A 23881-nucleotide genomic window follows, 5' to 3' on the forward strand; every position below is an offset into this window, starting at 1 on the left:
AGAATGGGGGAAAGAATTTTAACGAGAGTACGAGGTAATAGAGGGAAGGAAATCAGATATATGTATATTTTTCCCCAAACTCAGGGTTCTTAGTCTCTAGATTGAAAGGATTTACTGCCTCCCAAATACATGAAAGTTGTCCTGGGATATGGGTTGGTGGAAGTCAAAATGAACTAACAAATACCCTCACTCAGTGAACCCCAGAGAAGATCCTAAAAACTTCCAGAGAGGAAAAGAAAGGTCACATAAAATGAGTGGGGATAAAAATGGCACGGTGCTTCTTATCAGCATCGCTGGAAGGTAGAAGACAATAGAATAATTCTTTCAAAATTCAGAAAGAAAATAATGCCCAACTAGGCTTCTATGTCCAAACTGTCAATCAAACATGAAGATCAAATGAAGACATTTTCAGACTTGAAAGATTAGAAAAAAAATTTTAATCAGAAAGAATTGATCCAGATTGAAATAGGCTAGAAGGCTCAACGGAGATCTCCAAGAAAAGGATGGAACTGGGAGATTACCTGATAAGCCTGAGAATTTTAAAGTTTTCCTGGAAAAACTGGGGGAGAAATAGTAATAGGTACATAGAAAACTAAGCAAATGAATAAATGTGGTAATAATCAACTTCAAAAAAATTTTTAATTTATAAGAAAGGAAATATAATCATAGTATATCTATGTACCTAGTCATAATAAAATAAAGCGAATTAACAAAAAATTATGATATACCTATATTAGGTGAATTGCAGTAGTAGGGAGAGGGGAGACAAATACCTGGTAGTGTTGTTAGGTGCCTTTGAACGGATCCTGACTCATAGCGACCCTAGGCGACAGAGTAGAACTGCCCCACACAGTTTTCTGGAAACCCTGGTGGCGTAATGGTTAAGAGCTATGCCTGTTAACCAAGAGGCTGGCAATTGGAATCCACCAGATGCTTCTTGGAAACCCTATGGGGGCAGTTCTACTGCGTACTATGGGGTCACTATGAGTCGGAATTGACTCGTTGGCAATGGGTTTGGTTTTAATGGGTATACAGTTTTCTAGGCTGTGACCTTAATGAGAGCAGATTGGGTGATATAAGACAGCTAAATTGTCATCTCCCACTGTAGGACATCAATAAAGTGTAAAATGGAAAAACAAAGAACTAGCATAACAAGGATATAATTTTAAGATGTGGAGGTTATTTTAGAAGAAATAGCAAAAGAGTTGAAAGTAAAATTTGGGATGCAGAGAAGTCAGGATATAAGCCTGCTGCTTACTACCTTCAGTGGTACTATATTTTTTTAACCAGGAACTTGTTTTACTATGATGGAAGTACACATTTTTTTTAGTATCAAATCCTTAAATCATTATCTGATACATTATTCAGTATGATTATTATTGTAACACAGATTTTATAAATTGAAAAACCCTGAAACATAAAGAAGCTAGATAATTTACTAAAAAATAAGGGCTTAAATCTAGGACATCTTTCTACTAGTAGACTTAACTACCTCCTCCCATAGCAAAAAACATCATATTTGAGAAGCATCTGTAATTGAGACTTGTCCTCAGTTTGTGGGCTACTATAATCATTCCTTCAGTAGTAACGGACCAAGACTTCAGCTAAAGCTTCTTTCTGTTGGCAACAATTATTTCCTGCTCCATTTTAAATTCTTAATCACTTAGATACCTTCTGCCATCAATATTCTCCATTCATTTGCACTATTACTGACATTTTCCAAAGGTCTAACTGCTTGTGGATGATGCTAGGAGATGTTGCAATACCTGGCGTCCTTATAGAGAGAGGCTTGTGCCGTGCTTACGGGTTTAACGCCCAAATACATGGGGCTGTGGGGTGTGCACAAACCTGTAGGGCTATTTCTTTATTTGCTAGGAGGCTCTAAGGAACATATTGGTAGTTCTCTTATTATTGATTTCAAATAGCCCTCCCCCACCCAGAAGGAAGAAAACTTATTCCATGAACTATAAAAACAGAAATATTACAGGATACAGGAAAAAAAAAGGGGAAAAAGATCTGAAAGAGCATAATCCTGACCCAGGTATCATCACTCTTGAGTTACTCTGGTGAGTGAGGATTCAGCGAAGATTGAAAGACATAAGATTAGATCTGAGAGCTGGTACAGACCTTAAAACGAAATCTAACCCATTGCCGTCAAGTTGATTCTGACTCATAGTGACCCTATAGGACGGAGTAGAGCTGCCCCATAGAGTTTCCAAGGAGCCCCTGGTGGATTTGAACTGCCGATCTTTTGGTTAGCAGCTGTAGCATTTAACCGTTATGCCACCAGGGCACCCAGGAAGGGACCTTAGAGATCATTTATTCCAAATACCCTCATTTTACACATGAAAAATTGACGTTAAACAGAGAGTGGGACGGAGGAACGACCACATGGAAATAGCGTCGGAATTTGATATTTAAAAAAAAAAAAAAATCTTGCATTCATGTCCTGGGTTTTACTTGTTAGATATATATGATCTTGATCAAGTGCTTAACTGTACAATGGAAATATAGGTAGTCCTCGACTTACGACGGGGTTCTGTTTGGACAGCTCCATTGTAAGTCAGTTCTGACGTATAAGTCAAATACCTCTTTTTTTTTTTTAGTTTTCTTTATTATTGCCTTTTATTATTAGTATTTTTATAAATCCCAGAAACCCTAGTGGCGTAGTAGTTAAGAGCTACATCTGCTAACCAAAAGGTTGGCAGTTCGAATCCGACAGGTGCTCCTTGGAAACTCTATGTTGCAGTTCTACTCTGTCCTATAGGGTCACTATAAGTCGGAATCGACTTGATGGCACTGGGCTTGGTTTGATTTTGGGGTTATAAATCCTGTCTTTATTTGCCTTTGGGGGTTGGAAACATTACGTATAAACATCTGCTAGGGCACATCTGAGAATGATAACATCAGTGAATTACGAGCTGCAACACTGTACATGGTACAAAACAAAAAACAGACCTTGTAAGTGCAGTTCGTTGTACCTCGAATACTTCTTAAGTCTGGGACTACCCATAAGAAAATTTATCCTATACTTCACAAGGTCTAATGAGAATCAAATGAAATAAGGTTCAAGAAGCTGTTTGGTCAAACCTATAGTAATGTTTGTTATTACTATTGCCAAAATTGGTAAATGGAAAAGCTATAACTAGAACTCGGGTCTCCTAAGTGCCCTCCATCAGCCTCAAAAGCTGCCCCTAAACTACTCAGCTGACCTCAAAGGGCAATCTAACATTTACCTAGTGACTTAGGAAGTGGCATCTGGCTTCTCGAGGTTGCAGAGCAGAATCAAGTCATTGGGAGCCACAGCAAGACTTGTGGGATAGGGAGAGAGCAAGGTGCAACAAGAAACTGCCCTACTGCATCTGGAGATTCGGTCAGTCAGCCTTTGGAGGCTGCCCCACCCTATCTCAGGCTAAGAATTGGGGTGGAACGGGCAAGAGGGCAGGAGGGAGAAATGTCTAGGGGGATCAGAACCCAGTTCCTCTATCTCACTGCCTGCTGAGTGCCAGCCCTGTGCTGGTGATGCCCAGTCACAAAACTGGCAGCATCCTACCCATTGCTCATCCTCTCCCAGCCCCTCCACAAGGGGTCCCTGGGGACAAAAGTACCGTTACAGACAGACACAGCAGCAACGGTTTCTGAAGTCACAGTTTTAAATCCTTGGGGACAAATGCCCAGAAAGTGCTTGGACAGGGAACGCTACTTCGGTCCCTTATCGCATTTTTGGAGAGAGTTTAGGATTAACGGCTCCTGTGTGGGAGGAAATCTTGGGTTAGAACGCTGAGGCCATCACTCACAAGCTGCGGAGCACTGGTGGCTAAATGGTTAAGTGCTTGGCTGCTAACGGAAAGCTTGGCAGTTGGAACCCATCTAGCGGTTCCATGGAAGAAAGACCTGGTAATATGCTACCGTAAAGATTACAGCCTAGAAAACCCGATGTGGCATTTCTATTCTGTCACATGAGGCCACTGTGAGTCAGAATTGACTCCACAGCAGTCCAACAACAACACAGTTGGGATAATAACAACACCTCTTTATAAAGTTGTAGGAAAGGTGATAATAATGGCTAGTATTAACTGAACGCTTAGGTGGGTTAGGCACTGTTCCAAGCACTCTACATGGATTGTTACATTTCATCATCACACAATGCTTTTTTTTTTTTTAATTTCTTAGCCTAGGGGCTTGTACCCAGTAAAGTCACAATATTTGGAGCTGCTCTTTTTATCGGTTACAATAAAATAAAATCTCTTTGTTTTGATTTAATTAATCTTTTTCTCTCACAGTCAGTTGCCCTTTTTTTTTTTTTTTTTTAGTTTCCTCACTTTGTTTTCTTTCTTTTTAAAGCAATAACTTTCCATTTTCCTCTCCCCTCCACTCCCGGTAACCACTAATCTACTTTTGTCTCTATGCATTTGTCTATGCTAGATATTTCATATAAGTGGGATCATACAATATTTGCCCTTTTGTGTCTGACTCATTGCACTTAGCATAATATTTTTAAGGTTCATCCATGTCATAGAATGTTCAGAACGTCATATCTCTTCATGGTTCAGTAAAAATCTATTGTATGGGTATACCACATTTTGTTTAGTCATTCATCTGTTGGTGGACATTTGGGTTATTTCCATGTTTTGGCTAGTGTGAATAACGCTGCAGTGAACACTGGCGAACAAGTATCTGTTTGAGCCGCTCCTAGCTTTCAGTTCTTTTGTGTACAGACCTAGGAATGCAATTGCTGGGTGGTGTGGTGTATAAGCGCTACAGTGAGCTACAACTGCTAACCAAAAGGTCGGCAGTTCAAATCCACCAGCCTCTCCTTGGAAACCCCAATGGGGCAGTTCTGCTCTGTCCTACAGGGTCACTATGAGTCAGAATCTACTTGATGACAACAGGGTATGGTAATTTTGTTTAACTATTTGAGGAACCACCAAATTTTCCACAGGGCTTCACCATTTTACATTCCCACCAGCACTGGATGAGTGTTCTAATCTCTTCATATCCTCGCCAACATTTGCTTTTTTTTTTTTTTAATAGCCACTCTAGTGGGTGTGAGGGGGTTGCTGGAAGCATTCATTAATGCCTGGAACACACAGGCCTGTCCTGGGAGGTCAAGTCATTACAGTTATTAAGGATCGGGACCTGAAAACAGAAACACTTGGAAAAAGAGGAATGGTTGCTCCAGGCCCTTGGAACATCAACAGAACCAGCTGGGCTGATTACAAGGAGCGTAGAGCATGGTCCCTTCACTTTCCTGAAGGTCAGCTGCTGACCAGCCTTGCAAGGGGCCTCAGGATTGGGAATCAGCCATTCTGACGCCTCCCTTCCTGGGCCGTGCGTCCTTGCGGAGGGACAAAACTCTGATGAGCAAATAGATGTACTAGAGAGCACAGACTCTCCCACTGGCTTCCACTGGGGCGGGGGTAGTAGTTGCCTTCGAGTTGATTCCAACTCATGGAGACCCCACGTGTGTCAGAGTAGAACCATACTCCATAGGGTTTTCAATAGCTAATTTTTCCAGGGCTTCCGATGGGTACAAATCCCTGCTGAGAATTTGCATTTCTAACAAGTTTCCAGGCAATGCTAATGCTGCTGGCTAGAAACCAATTCTGAAAATCACTAGTAGAGTAGTAGTTCTCAAAATTTATTATACATGGCGAAGAATATTGAATATACCATGGACTGCCAAAAGAATGAACAACTCTGTCTTGGAGGAAGTGCTGCCAGAATGCTCCTTAAAAGCAAGGATGGCAAGACTGCGTCTTACATACTTTGGGCGTGTTGTCAGGAGGGATCAGTCCCTGGAGAAGGACTTCATGCTTGGCAGAGCACAGGGTCAGCGGAAAAGAGGAAGACCCTCAAAGAGGTGGATTGACACAGTGGCTGCAACAATGAGCTCAAGCATAACAACGATTGTAAGGATGGTGCAGGATGGGGCAGCGTTTCGTTCTGTTGTGCACAGGGTCGCTGTGAGTCGGAACCCACTAGACGGCACCTAACAACAACAACAAAGAATCACCTGGGGATCTTGTTGGACTGCAGATTCTGATTCAGTATATCTGAGGTGGAAATGCAAATTCTCAGCAGGGATTCAAACCGGAACGAGCCAGTTCAAAGCCCTGGATTTTTTGGAAGTAGGTCTCCAGGACTTTCTTCCCCTATGCCCAGGGATGGATTAACCAGTAAGCAAGGTACACATGGGTTTGTAGTGAGCAAGGTTTGCACAGGCTTACTTGTGTTTACTTACTAATCTGTAGCGAACAATTTCATCTTTAATGTGGTGAAAAACAGGTGAAACTGTTCGCTACAGATTCACAAGTAAACCCATGTGTACCTTGCTTATTGGGTAATCTGTCCCTGGGTGGTCTCTGGGTGAACTTGAACCTCCAACCTTTTGGTTAGCAGCCAAGTACATTAACTATTTGCACCACCGACATTCAAATAGCTAGAGCTGGCTGGTGCCAAGGTGATGAAGTAGCTGGTGCAGATGACTGAACCCTGACACAGTTTTCCCTCGTTAGCTGCTTCTCATAGACAGCCAGTTGGGAAGTTTTTCCAAACATCTGCTTCACTTAGGTGTGAATATATACCTGCCTTGATTCTGAGAGATATTTGTTCCTCCCAGGCCTACTCAGCCGGGCAAAGGAAGTACAACCCAAGGGTGACCTGCCAAGTTGCTGGTTTAATTATGGCATCCAGCAAATGTCCTAATGGCAGGTGAGCCACGCATGATTGTGACCCAGAGTCCCAGCTAACAACAGGGATTTATACAAAAGGAAGGGTTATTAGAATAATATACTTGTGGGCAGGCTATGGAAACCCTGGTGGCGTAGTGGTTAAGTGCTACAGCTGCTAACCAAGAGGTCGGCAGTTGAAATCCGCTAGGTGCTCCTTGGAAGCTCTATAGGGCAGTTCTACTCTGTCCTATAGGGTCACTATGAGTTGGAATCGACTTGACGGCAGTGGTGGGTGGTGGGGTAGGCTGTAGTTCACAAAGACTGGACACGCATATTTCATTAGATCCCGATGACGAGCCAGTGAGCTAAAGAAAGACTTGTCCTCTTTTTACAGATGAGAAACTGAGGCTCTGACAGGCTAAGTGATTATTAGCTCAAGGTCATGAAGTTAATTGGCAGATGAGCTAGAACTTGAACCCAGGTTTGTTAAATCCAGGTTCTCAGCTCTTTAATTCTTCGGCATGGCATAATAGCACTTCATGATGGGGTCTCACCTACATGTCCAACCTCTTGTCCTGACAGTTCCTAACTCTACAACCCACTTTCTTTAAACTCTAGTATTACTGAACTGTTCATAATCCTACAAACAAGTCACAATAGCTCAGGGTCTTTGCCCATGATGTTTTTGGTGTATGAAATTCCTCTCCCTCCTTGCCGCGGTCTTGTAACTCCCACCAAATGATTGGGTGGGACTATGCAAATAAGGTGCTTGTAACTCACCAAGGGGATTGGACAGTCTGCTAACAATACAAATAAGGTGCATGGCACCCTAGTTGGGCATTGTTATTAGGTGCTGTCGAGTCAGTTTTGACTCATAGCAACCCTATGTACAACAGAACAAAACACTGCCTGGTCCAGTGCCATCCTCACAATTGTTGCTATGTTTGAGCCCCTTGTTGCAATCCATCTCATTGAGGGTCTTCCTCTTTTTTGCTGACCCGCTACCTTACCAAGCATGATGTCCTTCTCCAGAGATTTTGATCCCTCCTGATAATATGCCCAAAGTACGTGAGACAAAGTCTGGCCATTCTCACTTCTAAGGAGCCCTCTGGCTGTATTTCTTCCAAGAGAGACTTGTTCGTTCTGACCACACTATATCGTTGTTTGCCAACACAATAATTCAAAGGCATCGATTTTTCTTCAGGCCAGCTTTCACATCCATATGAGGCAATTGAAAACATCATGGCACACCTTAGTCCTCAAACTGACATCTTTGCTTGTCAACACTTTAAAGAGGTCTTTTGCAGCAGAGTTGCGTAATGCAATAAGTCCTTTGATTTCTTGATTGCTGTTTCCATGTGAAAAGCTATCATCCTCAATGCCAACTTCTCCCCAGGGCTCAGTTCCCGATTCTACCTGTTGGAAATCTGTCACTGGATATGCCATTGTTCGTTAAAATTGCTCTGCTAATACTCAATCTCATCTTCTCTTCCCTGACCCCACCCATCTTTCTCCTGGATGATGACTTGTTTCCATTAGTAAAATCACCCATCTCTCCAAGACACTAAGCCTTGATGTTATCTTTGAGTCTTTCCACTCCTCAACCCCTTGCCTCCATAAACCAAAAAAACCAAACCTGTTGCCATCGAGTTGATTCTGAATTATAGCAACTCTACAGAACTGTCCCATAGGGTTTCCAAGAGCAGCTGTGGATTCCAACTGCCGACCTTTTGGTTAGCAGCTGTAGCTCTTAACCACTATACCACCAGGGCTCCCCCACCCATACTCATGCTCAATTCTGGGACTTCTTTTTGTCTCTCACCTGGACTATTAATGCACCCTAGCTGCAAAGGCCTCAGGCTTTTTTTTTTTTTTAATTGTGCTTTAAGTGAAAGTCTACAATTGAAGTCAGTTTCTCAAATAATAACTTATACACACATTGTTATGTGACCCTAGTTGCTCTCCCTACAATGTGAAAGCACACTCCTTCTTTCCACCCTGCATTTCCTGTGTCCACTCAACCAGCTCTGGTCCCCCTTTGCCTTCTCATCTTGCCTCCAGACAGGAGCTGCCCACATAGTCTCATGTGTCTACTTGAACTAAGAGGCACATTCCTCACCAGTATCATTTTAAGTCTTACAGTTCAGTCTAATCTTTGTCTGAAGAGTTGGCATCAGGAGTGGTTTTAGTTTTAGGCTAACAGAGGTCTCAGGCTTTTTACCTTCAATTTCTCCACACCCTCTGCCACTATAATAAGCATCCTGAAGCCAACTCTGATTTCCACCTTCAGTAGCTCTCAAGGTCAACAGGATAGAGGTCAAGCTCCAGGCTCCCTTTGACTTGCACTTCCTCTACCTTTCCGGCCTCTTGTTCCACTATTTCCCAGCCAAAATGAATATCTTGTCATCCCCAATGACTCACAACTTTTGTGTTGGTGCTCTTGCCACCTTCTGCCAGGGCAACAGTCTTCCACTCTAATTTTCACTCGTGGTAGTCACTTCCTGCCCCCTTTGGAGTCCCTGGGGCCCTGGTGACACAGCGGTTAAGAGCTCAGGCTGCTAACCAAAATGGTCAGCAGTTCAAATCCAGCAGCCACTCCTTGGAAATCTTGGGGGGCAGTTCTACTCTGACCTATAGGGTCGCTACGAGTTGGAATCTACTTGACGGCAATGGGTTTGGTTTTGGTTTGTTGGAGTTCCTGGATGATGCAATAGGTTAAGTGATCTGCTACTAACTAAGAGGTTGGTAGTTTGAACCCACCAACAGGCACCATGGAAGAAAGGCCTGGTGATCTGCTCCCAAAAGGTCACAGCCATTGAAAACCTCATGGAGCACAGTTCTACTCTGCAATACATGGGTCACCATGAGTTGGAATTGACTCAACAGCAACTGGTTTGTTTTCTTTCTGTGATAAAGCAAAGAGTCTAACACATAAAAAAAAACCCTTCCCAAGACCAAGCTCAGATGCCACTTCTTCCATGAAGCTTTCCTTGCTCCTCTCAGTTGGAAAGTGACCTTTCCCTCCTACAAACTACTATTATACTTCCTTTGATCTTTTCCCCTGGCACTTTATCACTTTCTCCTGTGAGTGTTCTTTCCTTCCTGTCTAGCACAGACTCTTGGTTCACAATCTGTAAAATGGGGGGAATAGTAGGACCTCTCTCACAGGGCTATTGAAAGGATTGTTGTTGTTGGGTGCTTTCAAGTCAATTCCAACTCATAGTGAACCCATGTGAGAGAGGAGAACAGCCCCACAGGGATTTCTTGGCTGTAATCTTTATGGAAGCGGATCACCAGGTCTTTCTCCCTCAGAGCTGCTGGGTGGATTTGAACTGTCAACTTTCAGTTAGTAGCTGAGCATTTAACCATTGTATCGCCAGGGCTCCTTGCTGAGAGGATTAAATTAAATAAATTATTATATGTAAAATGCTTGGCAAAGTGCCTGACACATAGTAAACATTATAAAAGTGGCTGCTGTTATTAATACAATCTTTATCTCCCTGAAGCACTTAGCACTGTGCTATTTATGGACACAGGAATTATTCAAAAATATTTTTTGAATATATAGTGACTGAAATAGCACTGGTCCTTGAGGATGCAGTATTCGCTGTGCAGCATGTAGCAGGGGCTCTCCTTACACCCCACAAGTTTGTACAGAAACTATTTTCTCTAGAGCACTGCCGTTCTCATTTATGTTTGATGATCTCCAAGTCATCATGCTCTTTTCAGCCAACTTCAATCTTTTTTTTCATGCCAACACTCTGAGAGATAACACACGGTCTCCTCAGGAACAGTGGCTCACTTCAACAGCAATTTGGACTGGAGGTAGCGAAGTAGAACATTGTTAAAAATAAAATTTCCACGAGATTAAATTTGTGTGTGACCTTGTGTTGTAGTGAGTTACTTACCATATTTTCACTCAAATGATGTGCGCCTTCTATGTTTGTTTGCCAACTGCTCCCTCCGCCTGTGGGTATTTTTGTAAGCACGTTGTAAAAAAAAAAAAATTGGCATAGCAGTGCTTACGAAAATACCTCATGGGGGGATGGAGTAGTTGGCAAACAAACCTATGACACACACTATTTGTGTAAAATACAGTAATATGGCCCTTCTAGCCATAGTCTTTGTGACTCCCACACAATGATTGGGTTGTTGTTGTTGTTAGGTGCTGTCAAGTCAGTTCCTACTCAAAGTGACCCTATGTACAACAAAATGAAACACTACCCCGTCCTGTGCCATCCTCACAATTGTTGTTATGCTTGAGCCCATTGTTACAGCCACTGTGTCAATCCATGTCATTGAGGGTCTTCCTCTTTTTGTTGACCCTCTACTTTACCAAGCATGACGACCTCCCCCAGGGAATGATTGGGTGGAGCTATGCAAATAAGGTACTTCTGGTCACCAATGGGATTGGACAGCCTGCTAATAATGCAAATAAGATGCATGGAATCCTTCTGGGGGGATGGGACCACATGAATAAAGTGTATAGAACCTTAATGAAGGGATTGGTCAGTTTTATCATCCCTCTAAGCTTAAAAAGAAAGCCAATCCCAGAACAGAAAGGGGGTCTCACTACCATTGAGAAAGAAAAGCCAGGAGCAGAGCTCATCCTTTGGACTCAGGGTCCCTGTGCTAAGAACCTCCTAGACCCAGGAGACAGAGAGAGCTGTAACACTGGAGAAGGCACAAAACAGCGAGAAGTGACAGCAAGTGCAGCAGAAAAACGGCATCAGCAGAACCAGGAGACCTGTGAGAGACCACGAGGTGGGCTTCCTAGCCCACAAAGTGAGGTGGCTACAGTAGGTACGCTAACCCAAAGAATGAGGGAAATGAATACCTTCAGCAAGAGGCTTCCTGGTGGAGTGGGGTGCCACCAGGCACTTATCAGAGGAGTTAAGAGTTTTATAACACTTAACCAAGCAGGGCAGAAGCCAGGCCGAAGGCCAAGAGAGGGAGTCTCTCCTGAGGAGGTAAAGAGGACCCTGTCCTGAGGGTGCCAAGGGGGGCCTGTCCTCAGGAGGCCAAAAGGAGCCTATCCTGTGGGGGCCAAGAGGAGCACTACATGGCAGAGAGGAGCTGAGAGAGCTGCCCTGCACTACGGTGTGTGAGTTCTGCGTGGCCATTGCACACAGAAAAGTGTGTCCTTGAATGCCTTTCTTGAAGAGACAGAACCTGTATGTAAAATGCCTTGCTCCCTTATTTTTCCAATGTGGGGGATACATTCTCCAGTTTTCAATCCAGCCTAAGGTTTAGCTATAACAGTGGCAATCCAGCAAAGATATCTTTTAAAGGTTTTTCAGTCCTTTGAAATAGTAAGCAACATTTTTAGGGGTTCTGATCTGTGTGGGCATGCATGTGCACGCATGAGTCCGTAAGTGCGTGCACCGGCAATAGTGGGAAATCATTGATTCTGGAAATGCTGAGTGAGTTACTGTTAAATCATTTATATCACCCCTTCCCATCAGTGCCCATCTATTGAGCTCCCCTGAGTATAGGAGCTGCCCCAAGCACAGACAATATTAGAATCACAAAGATATTTATGTTCTTTGCCCCTAAGACCTCTGTGCTGATGTGAATATACTGGAAACAAAAAGAAGAAGAAGAAAGAGAAAGAGATGAAGGGGGAGGAAATAACTGAGAAAATATAAATGTTTTGCATAATGCATCAGACCAGCCATGCAACCCAGACAGCATTTGGTGGTCTGCTAGAAAAAAGTGTCTCCTACGGAGCATGCGTGATAAGGATATTTCAGGCAAGGCCTCTTTGCTTTAACAAAACAAAAGCCAAAAGCCTTTTCCTTCACTTGATTCTGCCATGCATTCTAAATACAAGGCAGGTATCGTTTCTGAGTCTTGGGCTATGGTGAGATCTTGACGCCTAGCTTATTAAATTCACTGTTTCAGTCCCGATCTTTTGTTAGCCAGTGAACATAGCTTTTTCTTGGAATGGCATCCTCAGCCAGAAGACCAGGAAGTCAGTCCTCTGAAGTCTTTGAAGTTTCTCTTCATATTATGCTTACCAGTTGCTGTTGACTCAATTCGGACTCATGGTGACGCCGTGTGAGTCAGAGTAAAACTGTGCTCTGTAGGGTTCTCAGTGGCTGACTTTGCGGCAGTAAATCGTCAGGCCTTTCTTCTGAGAGCTTCTGGGTGGACTCAAACCTCCAAGCTTTCGGTTATCAGCTGAATTTGTTAACCATTTCACTCCTCACGGACTCCCACATCATGCTTAAGAGGGCGTATTACAGTAGGGTAGGTCTTTGCTTGGAGAAAGGAACACCAACATGAACAAAAAGGTGGACTCAGTACCCCAGGCTACCCCAGGCGCATTTGTTACAAAGATCGAGACAGGCTGTGAGAACATTACCTGTGAAACCTCATACCCAGGTGCTCCTGACCCACAGGACCTGGCTTACCTGTTTCCAGATCTGCACTGTTCTGGGCCCTGGTTTCTAAGGTCCAGAAATAGCCCACGTGAAAGTTGTCATATGGATTATGTGTTATTAAAGGACAAAGCTCTGCAGGTTTGCAACTCAGAGTCATCAATTTAATAATACTGTTCTGAATGGAAACAGGTGCTGCCAGGTTCAGGTGCCTTCACTCCATTGGCCAGCCTAGGAGGAAGCTGGGAGGAACTGTCCACACTCACAGCCAACATCTCTGCCCTTTTTATTGTTGTTGTGTGCTGTCGACTCCATTCCAATTCATGGTGACCCTAGAGGACAGAGTAGAACTGCCCCATAGGGTTTCCAAGGCTGTAATCTTTATAGGAGCAGATCACCAGGTCTTTTCTCCTGGGGAGCCACTGGTGGGTTTGAACCGACCTTTTAGTTAGCAGCTGAGTGCTTAACCATTGCGTCATCAGGGTTTCTTTCTGCCCTTCTGTCTGCTCACAAAGGACTAGTCATCCTTAAATGGTCAAACAGGCCAAGAAGGGGCAGGGCAACTCTCAGGCAGCCCTTTACTGAAGGCAAGGGAAGAGGAAGAAATGACAAGTCTATAAAAGCCTTCTCTTTCCTGTCCCCACTGAGAATTTTAAATGCTTTCTCCTCTGGCATATTTAAAGTCCATGTTTTATTGTCTGTTTAACTTACCCAGCAAGCCTCTGGGGCAGGCAAGAGCTGTGTCTTTGCATGTTTGTGTCTAGTGTTGAGTGTGCTCTTGGCACTCAGAGCAGCAGAAAAAAATGTGGCTAAAATCCACTGCAGCGGTGGGGGTGGGGGGTGGGAGGTGGCCTGGGCCCAGAATGCAAGAGCCGAAGGAGAAATTTCCCACCTGGGTGGTGAGCTGAGGGCATCAGGTTTGCAGAGGTACAAACATAAATGCTGGGGAAGGAAAGGAACCTCAAAGACTGACTTTCTGCTGAAGAGGTATCTTGGCCTTGCAGACTAGGAGATGGGGAGCCAGAACTGGGAGCTCACCCCTCTGGGAGGAAGGCACAGAGGCTATCTCCATGCTGGCCTTGCTAGAAGATACAGCTTGTCCCAGGGCTCAGACCAAATTAGGAGACCCTCATGCTTGGACTGGCAGAATATGGTCTAAGGCTCCAGAGCTTGGCCCTTTCCCAGACTTGCTGTGTAACCTGCCCTACCAGGCCACAATCATACATAGTCATGCATCCATTCATTCAATCTATATCTCTTGAACCCTTACTGTGCATCAAACCAAAAAACCCACTGCCGTTGAGTAGATTCTGACTCATAGTGGCCCTATAGGACAGAGCAGAACTGCCCCATAGGACAGGAGCGGCTGGTGGATTCGAACTACCGACTTTTTGGTTAGCAGTTGAACACTTAACCACTGCATCATCAGGATATAAAGGTATATAAGATACACACAGTTACCACCTTTATGGAGCGCACCTTCGAAAACCAAAGAAAAAAAAAAAATAAAACCTGTTGCCATCGAGTTGATTCTGACTCATAGTGACCCTAAAGAACAGAATAGAACTACCCCATATAGTTTCCAAGGAGTGCCTGATGGATTCAAACTGCTGACCTTTTGGTTAGCAGCCATAGCTTTTAACCAGTACACCACCAGGGTTTTCACATTCCAAAGGGGATAACTATAGAGGGCAGTAAGTGCTATGAATACCTAAGTTGGGTAATATGACAGTGGGGGCTCTCCTTCTTCCCTCTCTCACACGCCAAGTAAGAGCCACAATCTAGAAAGTCCCGAAGGGCAAGGGAGTCACCATTCCCAATCACCAACTGAGCATGGATAGAGGAAATTGAGAGAACGCCATTCAAAGATATCCTGCAGGCTGGGGGTCTTGAAGATAAAGAGAAGAAGGACAAAGGTGGAAGGAAGACAGAAGGAAAGAATGGGACCCTCCTTCAGAGACAGCAAAATGTTATTACCATAATTCTACAATTTGAAGTATATAAATTATCTCTTATAAGGGATAAACCAAACCAAAAACCAGATCTGTTGCCGTCAAGTCCAAATCATATCCACCCTATATTCCTAAGGAATACGCCTGTCTGGCTTTCAAAGGCCAATGCTAATTTCTCAAACTTCACTTTTGTTATTAGGCTCGATTACATTTCAGCTCCTAGAACACCCCAGTGAACAATTTTACATCTAGATAAGACTCTTGGGAGTGGAGTAGAAGGAATTCTTTACGGACATATTAAAAGAAGCTACTACAGAAGAAGGTATGAATTCCTCTCTTTTACAGCTGGGTGAACCGAAGCTCAGAGAGATTAAGTATCTGGCCTAAGATCACAAAGGTATTAAGTGGTGTAGCTGGAATTTAAATCATGGGCCATCAAGTTCAAGATGAACTTTGGAAGAAAAATTCCCAGTTCCAAAATTGTGTCAGCAAAAATAGCAATGACATCCCACCACGGGATCTTGTGTTAGGGTCTGAGGAGGTTGTTGGGGGCCAATGTCCCATCACCATTATCAGCCAATCTATTATCATTCAAAACCTCCATTCTCCCCTTCAGAACAGTGCCTCATACTCCAGATCTGGGCTCCAGCAACCTGGGCCCTACTTTCTTAGGGCCTTGCTTAGCTGCTTATGTCTTCATCTGTTATTGATATCATGTAAAATTATTTGCATTATAATAGGAGCCTTCTGGGGACAATGCTATAACCAAAAAGAGGGTCCAAAGGCATGGTGGGATTTTCAGACATTGACAAGCCTCATGGGGCCCTGGCAGCAGGTTATTCCCACCATACTTAGGTCCATCATTGCCCTTACGACTCTTTCCATGAACCACAGAGTTCATTTTTTCCCACCAAAGTGGCACACATTCAGAGCCCTGGATGGACAGGAGTAGTTCTGGGTGACTGAATGAGCTCCAGCAATGCTGAGGACATGAACTGTCAAGCCTGCGAAAGTCTGAACCCTCTTTCCCTGCAGAGCTTTGGAAATGGGCCAGCTACCCATTTGTGATCTTAATTACTCTTCTCTTATATCCCCACAGCATCTGGAAAACTTTGTCCACAGAGCGGGTATTGGACACACAGTAGGGTCAAATAATATATTCTGATTGGTTCATCCCTTTCAGCCTAGGATCTTGGTTGAAAGGACTGAGCCCCTAGGAGGGTGGTGAGCTCACCACTGTTGGTGGCATTCAAGCCAAGGCAGGAAGGATGTATAAGGAATTGGGAATTCATGCTCTAAAGCATTAGACTGGGTGAGCTGCTGGTTCTTCTGCAGTTCTGGAGGCAGCTCTGGTAAGCTCGTTATAAGGACATAGAAAGGGGGTACCTTTGGAAAGGGACACTATTAACAATCAACACATTCTAAGAGAACATCAATAAATCGGGAGACAAGGTGACCAGGGTGTGATTTAAGTGGACACAAATGCAAATGTTTTTAGCATCAAGACAGGCAAAACCTAGTGAAATATAATGTATTTGATACATTTGATATGGTCTGAGCATACCCCATATAAGCCCAAAGGAGCAGAGCCTATTAGTATTTACTTTCCCAGGGCTCTTAAGGAGAGAAAGGCTAGCTCTGAGGCATGTGAACTTTTTGACATAACCCAAATAAGTGCCTGTTATTGGGCAGGGATAGTTCATCAGGGGTGTCTGTCCCAGATAAAAAATCCTTCAAGATCATCCACTTATCTTTGCTCTGAAGTTCTAATCGATAAACATGCTTCTGATTACTAACTCAATCCCCCAAATACTCTGATACTAGATAAGAGAATTCTGGTCACTGAAATAGAATATCCTCCATTGTAAGATGCATATATAGACATTTGAGTTTATACATCAATTTATTGCAAGTCTGTTTATTGTGAGTCAGTCTCTATGACTGTGAGTCAGTCTCTTCATGATTGTGAGTCAGTTGTAGACACTGATGAACCCAGGAACATCATGACCATAATAAGGCCCTGTGCTGTAGAAGGCACTTACCTAATTGAAGTACTAAAGTCTCTGAGATTCTGTGATTCAATAATGCTCTGACTCACCCTGAAACGGAGCACTTAGGGTGCCTGTGTGGCCTAGGCATGAAATCTGATCAGGTGAGCAAAAGGGCATGAACACAGGGTAGGGAGGGGCCTCTAGGTCATCTTTCTCTGAACACATCCTCCTAAGAGACAAGGGAAGAGCAAGGGCAAGATCTCAGAGGTCTTCCAGAAAAAGTCAGCAGGATCTTTTCCAGTCTTCCTTCTCTTTTTTTACATTTTTTAAAACCATAAACACTGGAAGATTTTGAAATGCCTTGCAGAAGAGTTTTAAGCTAGTAGAAAATCTCACATCATTGGAGCCATAAAGTAAATCATTATCCGAGATTGTGCAGTGGACAAGTGGAAAGGCACTTTGTGGGGTGGTGTTTCTGGGGCTTCTATCCTAAGACCACATCACCATGTGGAAAACCATCTGAAACTCTATCAGCTGGCCAGGAACCAAGTCATCACAGAGATTTCCAATCTGAGACATGAAAGTGAAGAAATACAACAGGTTTTCAAAGCAGCAGTTGACTCACCCCCATATTGCTGGGTTGCTGGTCTCAAAAAAGAGGTGGCATTGCCATTGCCATGGGAACCTCCACTTTGATTCACTGGTATTCAAACCTCCAGCTGGGGACCTCCTGTCCCTGTCCGTGATTACAGCTCATGGCCTACTTCCACTTGCCTGAGTGAGAGCCCCCAGTGAGGTACCTGGGAGCCAAGAAGCCTCAAAATGCCAGTCTGGAATTGGTTTCATTCAGTCTCTGGCAGAAATTTACCAAAGAAAACCTCATGGATCACAAAAGAACATTGTCCAACTTGCTTGCTTTGGACATTTCATCATGAGGGATCAATTACTAGAGAAGGACATCACGTTTGGCAAAGTAGAGAGCCATCAAAGGGCAAGGGAGACGCTCAGTGATATGGATTGGCACAAAAATCATAACAATGGACTGGAACATGCTGGAGATTGTGAAGATGATGCAGAATCAGGCAACATTTTGTTTTGCTGTACGTAAGGTCACCGTGAGTCGAAGTCGACTCCACCCAGCTATCTATCTATCCATAGGTAGCAGCCGTTGTTCTAACCTGTGGAGCCGCTACAGCAGATACAAGACATCTGCTGCCTTCTCTCACCAACTTCCCCAGCCCCACTGGTGCCTCAGACACTCAGAAAAGTTTTCTGACAACCAAAGTTGTATCTTCATCCTCTCCACCTTTTAAACCCTTTTCTGGACATCCCTAAGCTCCTCTTAGGGTAGGGTGAGCTCCACAGTCTACCTAGAGCAGTGTCTCCTGTTTAAAATCCAGAACCAACAGAGAACTGTTGCTAGAGAAGCCAAGTCTGTTACTAGGCACATGTAGGCAGTCAAATCGTAATAGCTAACATTTACTGAGCACTCACTAAGTGCTTGACACTATATTAAGACATTCACATGCACAATTTCATATAGTCCTCAAAACAATGCCACAAAGTGGGCTATACTACATTAACTGCTTTAAAACACAAAAGCCTGAAAGAAATAAGGTACATTGTCCTACATCACTCCATTAGTAGTGGTAGAGCCAGGACTCTAACCTGTTCTCCTCAGACAGACACCTCATTCTTCACCATTATGCCCTGTGAATTACAGAGGGCACAGACTCTTAGAACCACCTCTGGTGAACAGCCAGCCTGTTGGGTGCATCTAAGCAGCGGGTTGGCTCCCCAGGGTTTTCCAACCAGGAAAACTAGGGGATGACTGGGCACCACACAGCCAGGCACACAATTTAGCATGTACCTGCTAAATGAAAGAGCTTGGAAATGTAGCATCATCACAATGTGCATCTGTTATGGATCTCAAATTTTTTGTTTAAATGTATGCTCAGACACAACCGTCATTAGTCCATTATCCCCCACCCTCTCTCCAGCCATGGATTGTGCTGGCATCATGCCAGAGAGGATACCAGCTGGGTAAGCTATGGGCCTGAGCCACTTATCATGGCTGCATTTGTAGTATATAAACAAGCTGAGTTAACTATCAAGGAGGCAAGAAATGTTTACCTTCAGAAATCCGTTGTCGGCAAGTAGATTCTGACTCATAGCGACCCTATAGAAGCTGCTGAAATTCCTTCAGGCTGCCAGAGGCAGTTATGGCAGTGAAAGATGGAGTTTTCTAGATTAAACTGGATATGTCTGGAAATTAGCCTCTAAAACCCAAACAACTTTTCACTAAGAGAATCAGGTATACTGTTGGAATTCATAGCCAATATTCATGTTTTAGTGCCCACAGTGGCCTAGGTCAGTGCCATGTGCTACAAATGACATGAAAATGAGTAAGATACAAACTTTACCCTCAAAAACCTTGTAATTGGCGATATGGGATGGCCATAGGAGACAGCAGTGTGGAAGATGTTGACGACAAGTAGAAAAAAAAGTGCACTAAAATTATATATGGCAGAACATAGGTGCCACAGCCAAGTGCTTGGGTGGTTCAGAGAAGGGAGACATCAAATTCAGTTAAATATTTCAGGGAAGACCCCCAAAGAACGTGGCTTTCCTAGCTAGGCCTTGAATGGTGGGGAGGAAAGAGGAAAGACTCAAGTAAAGGTGTAAAGCTGAAAAAAAATTACAAACATCTAGAAAAAGTTGCAAACATGTAGATCTGGATGTCCAGCAGTTCCCTTGAACTGGAGAGCCGGCCAGAGTGGAAGGGGAGAGGCCCCTATCAGAAAGAACTATAAGAGGAAACACAGATGCCCAGTTTTGTTGTTTATTTTTCCCAAGCGTTCTTCTATTGGTGGAAGTGTTTTTATCAGATGCGTTTCCTTTTATTTTAAAAAGTAATGCGTGGGGGCAGGCAGCTGTGTTGGCAGGGAGTGAGGTCACTTGTGGATGGGGCGCTCACCAGGCAGTATAGAGAGGCCACCGGCAGCCATGGGCAGGGACGTATCCCTGCACAACTTCAGCAGGAGGTTGTGGGAGCAGCACATTCATGTTTACGTCCACAAGGCTGACAAACTTGCTCTTCTTTTGGGTAAAAGCCACCTGTGTTTGTGTGGCCTTACTACGGCCATGTGCAACTACTACAACTCCATCCCTGCATCCCCCTCCCTCTTCAGAGACACTTCTGACACGGTCTCCATCAGCCTGGCCCAGCACTTAGCCAGAAGACCAACAAAGAGGTGTCTGCTAGTTCTAACCATCAGAATACACAGAGCAGCTTCACATCACTTGTGGAAAACAGGATCAAGGAGAAAATGGATGCTTTCTTGGGAAAGTTCTAGCTGAGTAGCAGAACCTTGTAACTTATGTACTATGTAATTCTAAGTAAATCATTAAAATTTTTAAAAAGCAACGCATGATTGTAAAAAATTCAAACATGTACAAATAAGGGAGAGAGAAGATATCCTCCCTCTTTCTTGCCTCATCACTTTTTTCCCTATTCACCTGGCCTGACAAGTCCAGTTTCCTAAATCTACTGGGTCTAAAATGTTTCTAGGATCTTCTACTATACCAAGAATGTACAGCTTTCCTCTTTTTCATTCTTCTTTTCTGGATGGCAGTAACTGGAAGGTACACTAAAGCTGGTGTGCACCCCAGCCCAAGCCAATCCTCAATCACTCAGGCTAAACTGCACAGATGATCCAAAGGCAGAAGCATCCTGATGACGTAGTGGAACAGGAATCAGGAGATGTGGCCTCTGGTGGTGCTGCTGCTATCTCTGTGTTAACTCAGGGCAAATGATTTAACCTCTTAGTCCTCAGTTGTAAAATAAGAAAGTTAAATCAGGTGGTTTCTAAGGTCTGTTCCTACCATAAGGTTCTCTGACTCCTTCCATTTTATCCCTCAACTTCTCTTTAAAATGGACCAGTACCACTAAGGCATGTGCAAGCAGGTCACAAAGTAGGTGTGCCTGTGGGTCTGAGGTGAGAAGGCACATTCATTGGCACATTTTTTGTGTGCCTGATGGTGAGAAGGTTCATTCCATACCACCCTCTACACAGGTATATGTGGGTGCCCATGTGATGGTGGTAAGGGTGAGAGTAAGTGAGAAGGGTCAAACTACTGTCCCTCTTAAGCATATATTCCTGTACACTTATGAGCAGGAATATGCAAGGGGAAGTGAACTCATCTCCTACATTTGTGCTGTTTGAGTAATACAGTGTAGCTCCAGCTTTGGAATTCCTGGCTCTTCCATCTAATAGCTGTGTATAAACAGTCTGAAATTGATCAAACATGCAATCAAGATGCATTGATAATTACTGGCGATTGGAATGTGAAAGTTGGAAACAAAGAAGAAGGATCAGTAGTTGGAAAATATGGCCTTGGTGATAGAAACAATACCGGAAATCGAATGATAGAATTTTGTAAGACCAACGACTTCTTCATTGTAAATACCTTCTTTCACCAACATAAACGGCGACTATACACATGGACCTCGCCAGATGGAACACACAGAAATCAAATTGACTACATCTGTGGAAAGAGATGATGGAAAAGCTCAATATCATCAGTCAGAACAAGGCCAGGGGCCGACTGTGGAACAGACCATCAATTGCTCATATGCAAGTTCAAGCTGAAACTGAAGAAAATCAGAGCAAGTCCACGAGAGCCAAAATATGACCTTGAGTATATCCCACCTGAATTTAGAGACAATCTCAAGAATAGATTTGACGCATGAACACTAGTGGCTGAAGACCGGACAAGTTGTGGAATGACATCAAGGACATCATCCATGAAGAAAGCAAGAGGTCACTGAAAAGACAGGAAAGAAAGAAAAGACCAAGATGGATGTCTGAGGAGACCCTGAAACTTGCTCTTGTGCGTCGAGCAGCTAAAGCAAAAGGAAGAATTGATGAAGTAAAAGAACTGAACACATTTCAAAGGGCCTCTCGAGAAGACAAAGTATAGTATTATAATGACATGTACAAAGACCTAGAGATGGAAAACCAAAAGGGAAGAACATGCTCGGTGTTTCTCAAGCTGAAAGAACTGAAGAAAAAATTCAAGCCTCGAGTTGCAATAGTGAAGGATTCCATGGGGAAAATATTAAATGATGCAGGAAGCATCAAAAGAAGTTGGAAGGAATACACACAGTCATTATACCAAAAAGGATTAGTCAATATTCAACCATTTCAAGAGGTGGCATATGATCAGGAACCGATGGTACTGAAGGAAGAAGTCCAAGATGCCCTGAAGGCACTGGTGAAAAACAAGGCTTCCAGGAATTGATGGAATATCAATTGAGATGTTTCAACAAACAGATGCAGCCCTGGAGGTGCTCACTCGTCTATGCCAAGAAATATGGAAGACAGCTTTCTGGCCAACTGATTGGAAGAGATCCATATTTATGCCTATTCCCAAGAAAGGTGATCCAACCGAATGTGGAAATCATAGAACAATATCATTAATATCACACGCAAGCAAAATTCTGCTGCAGATCATTCAAAAACGGCTGCAGCACTATATCGACAGGGAACTTCCAGAAATTCAGGCTGGTTTCAGAAGAGGACATGGAACCAAGGATATCATTGCTGATGTCAGATGGATCCTGGCTGAAAGCAGAGAAAACCAGAAGGATGTTTTCCTGTGTTTTATTGATTATGCAAAGGCATTTGACTGTGCGGATCATAAACTATGGATAATACTGCAAAGAATGGAATTCCAGAACACTTAATTGTGCTCATGAGGAATCTTTACATAGATCAAGAGGCAGTTGTTCGGACAGAACAAGGGGATACTGATTGGTTTAAAGTCAGGAAAGCTGTGCGTCAGGGTTCTATTCTTTCGCCATACCTATTTAATCTGCATGCTGTACAAATAATACGAGAAGCTGGACTATATGAAGAAGAACAGGGCATCAGAATTGGAGGAAGACTCATTAACAACCTGCGTTATGCAGATGACACAACCTTGCTTGCTGAAAGTGAAGAGGACTTGAAGCACTTACTAATGAAGATCAAAGATCACAGCCTTCAGTATGGATTGCACCTCAACAAAAAGAAAACAAAAATCCTCACAACTGGACCAATGAGCAACATCATGATAAATGGAGAAGAGATCGAAGTTGTCAAGGATTTCATTTTACTTGGATCCACAATCAACAGGCATGGAAGCAGCAGTCAAGAAATCAAAAGACGCATTGCATTGGGCAAATCTGCTGCAAAAGACCTCTTCAAAGTGTTGAAGAGCAAAGATGTCACCCTGAAGACTAAGGTGCGCCTGACCCAAGCCATGGTATTTTCAATCGCATCATATGCGTGTGAAAGCTGGACAATGAATAAGGAAGACCGAAGAAGAGTTGATGCCTCTGAATTGTGGTCTTGGTGAAGAATATTGACTGCCAAAAGAACAAACAAATCTGTCTTAGAAGAAGTACAACCAGAATGCTCCTTGGAAGCAAGGATGGAGAGACTGTGTCTTGCATACTTTGGACAGGTTGTCAGGAGGGATCAGTCCCTGCAGAAGTATATCATGCTTGGGTCAGCAGAAAACAGGAAGACTCTCAACGAGGTGGATTGACACAGTGGCTGTAACAATGAGCTCAAGCATAACAATGATTGTAAGGATGGCGCAGGACCAGGCAGCATTTCGTTCTGATGTGCATAGGGTTGCTATGAGTCAGAACCGACTCGATGGCACCTAACAACAACAACCTTGCTATGCCTGCATTTCCTCATTTATAAAATGGGGATTATGGTAAGGTTGTTGTAAAGATTAACCAGCACACAACACATGACTCTTTCAGCATCTGGTACATTGTATGTGTTAAACAAATATTAACCAAAAAAAAAACCAGTCAGCATCAC

General features: G+C 43.5%; 1 protein-coding gene and 1 pseudogene across 1 annotated transcript in view; one reads left to right on the forward strand and one right to left on the reverse strand.

Annotated features, from left to right (window-relative positions):
* The window catches only part of NMNAT2 (nicotinamide nucleotide adenylyltransferase 2), a 201113-nt gene that overhangs the window by 103449 nt on the left and 73783 nt on the right, over positions 1–23881 (reverse strand). The window lies entirely within an intron of this gene.
* On the forward strand, positions 19784–20356 carry LOC126066767 (proteasome assembly chaperone 4-like; annotated as a pseudogene).

Source organism: Elephas maximus, chromosome 24 (assembly GCF_024166365.1).
Source record: "Elephas maximus indicus isolate mEleMax1 chromosome 24, mEleMax1 primary haplotype, whole genome shotgun sequence".
Lineage (NCBI taxonomy): Eukaryota > Metazoa > Chordata > Mammalia > Proboscidea > Elephantidae > Elephas > Elephas maximus.